This window comes from Lontra canadensis, unplaced genomic scaffold (genome assembly GCF_010015895.1).
Source record: "Lontra canadensis isolate GAN:19392208 unplaced genomic scaffold, GSC_riverotter_1.0 scaffold10, whole genome shotgun sequence".
NCBI classification, from domain to species: domain Eukaryota; kingdom Metazoa; phylum Chordata; class Mammalia; order Carnivora; family Mustelidae; genus Lontra; species Lontra canadensis.
Window position 1 is genome coordinate 18106615 of NW_022631004.1, and position 2908 is coordinate 18109522.

The following is a 2908-nucleotide window of genomic DNA, read 5'->3' on the forward strand; positions in this document are numbered from 1 at the left end:
TGTGCGTGTCCTGATTAAATCACCATCCCAACCTCTGGGCAGGAGCTTTTCCTAACTGTGATGAGTATTCCCACCTCCTGCCTAAGGTCTTGTTGGGGAAAATTGCCAGGGAAACACAAACAGCTTTATTGTTTGCCCTGTTGGTACTTTCTTCTTTTTTTAGTTTCCTAGAATTTTTGTGCTCTCTGTATCATGTCTGACTTCAAAAAAAAAAAAAAAAAAAAAAAAAAAAAGAAAAAAGAGAGAGAGAGAGAGAAAACCAAACACAATGACTACACAATTTATGCTACATTAATAAATTAACCTATTGAAGGAGCAAATCTCTTTCCCAGCTGCCTCATTCACTAGTCACACAGTTCCTGAGTGAATGACTTCACTGCATTTTTTTCTCGATGTAAAAGTTTATGTACACCCATTGCTCTTATTTTTAAATTTTAAAAACAGACCACTGTTAAATGATGAAATTTAGTACACATAAGGAAAAATAAGCAAATCACATCCATAGCTTAGTGATGGAATATATAGCAGACACTGTAGCCAGCACTTAGATCAAGAAAACATACCTTTTCCAGCATCACAGAATGTCCCAGGGAACCCTTAAATGACCACAGCCCACTATGTACCTTCACAAGGCACTGGTGCTCTGACTTGGATAATCATCAATTTCTTGCTTTGTTTTGTGGTTTTTCCTTCAGTAAGCATCACTAAATAGGGTGTTTTTTTTTTTTTTTAAGGTTTTATCTATTCATTAGAAAAAGAGGGAGAGAGAGAGTGCAGAAGTGGGCGGAAGGGCAGAGGGAGAAGCAGACTCCTCGCTGACCGGGGAGCCTGATGTGGGGCTTGATCCCAAGACCCTGAAATCATGACCAAGCAAGGCAGAGGCTTAACTGACTGAGCCACCCAGGCGCCCCAAACAGGGTGGTTTAATTTGCTTCTTTTTGACCTATTTATAAATGGCAGCACAAAAGTTTTATTTGTGGCTGGCTTCGTTCTTTATTATGTTTTTAAGATTTGTCTGTGTTTCTCATGCAGCATTAGTGTTTACCTCAGTGTATTGGCTACTTAATGTATTTTTTTTTAAAAGATTTTATTTATTTATTTGACAGAGATCACAAGTAGGCAGACAGGCAGGCAGAGAGAGAGGAAGGGAAGCAGGCTCCCTGCCTAGCAGAGAGCCTGATGCGGGGCTCGATCCCAGGATCCTGGGATCATGACCTGAGCTGAAGGCAGAGGCTTTAACCCACTGAGCCACCCAGGCGCCACCGGCTACTTAATGTATTTATGACTGCTGACAAGCATTTGAATTGTTTCCATGGGTTATAAAGAGCACTGCTGTGGACATTTTTGTTACTTACATTCTGTGCACCCAGGCTTGGTTTTTGGAGGAAAGATAACTTGGAGTGAAATTGCTAAGTCACAGGGCACACATATCATCAATTTATCCTAAATGCCAAATTGCTTACTAAAGTGCTTTTTACTAACTTGTACATCCCTCAGCAATGTATAAGGATTTTGGTTATTCCACATCCTTAGCACTACTTGGTACTGTCAGACCTTACACTTTAGACAACTTGATGGCTATCTAGTTGTTCCCTCATGGAGGATTAATTCAATTTCCCTGATCACAACTAAGTTGGGGTATCTTTTCATATGTTTATTAGTTATTTGGATTTTCTCTTTTTTTTTTAAAAGATTTTATTTATTTATTTGACAGAGAGAGATCACAAGTAGGCAGAGAGGCAGAGAGAGAGAGAGAGGAGGAAGCAGGTTCCCTGCTGAGCAGAGAGCCCGATGCGGGGCTCGATCCCAGGACCCTGAGATCATGACCTGAGCCGAAGGCAGCGGCTTAACCCACTGAGCCACCCAGGCACCCCGGATTTTCTCTTGATAAGAGTCTAGTTAAGCCATTTGTCCTTTTTTCCCTATTGGTTTGTTCACTAATAATAATTTATACTGTGACAATTCTTGCTATTCTGATTTTTTAATAATCAGGGCAGGCTCAGCATTCACTATATTAAGACCATGCCTGTGTCCCCAGGCCTAGTTATTTCCCTAGGTATGGTTTTATAAATTCTGGTGATAAATCAAGTCTGATTTATAAGATGCATCTTATATGGGAAATGTCTGTGACTCTAGGTATTTGCTCATCCTCTAGAAATGATGGCATAGCTAGTGTAAAAACTTCTGAAGATAACCATTGCTAATTTGATGATTACCAGCTGCCATTGAATGAATTGTAAAACTACTGTGTTTTATTTTCTAGGAAAAAGAAGAATAACTTGTAAATTATGCAGTGGTTCAAGATGGCAGCTAGAAAGATCCTGAACTCACCTTCTTCTATAGACGTATCAAATCTACAATAACATATAGAATAATTCCTGTTGAAAAAGAACTGAAAACTAGCTGAAACTTGGGATATCTTCACGAGGGATAAAAGGACCACATCTAGATTGGGCAGGAGAGGCAGAGACACAGTCTCACCAAAACCCTGTCTCTGGCTCTGTGACACACAATAGGGAAGGACCTCACTCCTAAGACTTTCCCTGAGAAGTGAGGGATTTGTGCCCCACACTGGGCATCCCAGTCCTTGAGACCTGCACCAGAGAGACCATACCCTCAAAATGTCTGACTTTGAAAACCAATGGGGTTTACATCCAGGGAGCCTGGTAGACTATGGGATCTGAGATACTTCTTTTGAGAGGCTAGTGCATGGACTCATATGTCTCAGGAACCAGTGCAAAGGCAGCAGATTAAGAGGATTTTATGTGATGGTGATTCAGTATTAAAGAGTGCTGGAGGGGCAGGGGTTTGTTGAGATTTGTCTTGGGACGGAAGTGTTGCAGTGTGCCTTCTTTTGTGCTCTTCTTTTCCTTGCTAGTGGAGGTGGGCATGTGAAGACATAACCTCC

At 41.0% G+C, this 2908-nt stretch overlaps 1 non-coding gene across 1 annotated transcript; it reads left to right on the plus strand.

Annotated features, from left to right (window-relative positions):
- The first annotated feature begins 1953 nt into the window (after window positions 1–1953).
- Window positions 1954–2085, plus strand: LOC116866779. The gene has a single exon (XR_004382474.1). It is a non-coding gene; the product is annotated as a small nucleolar RNA SNORA72 (small nucleolar RNA).
- Window positions 2086–2908: the final 823 nt, after the last annotated feature.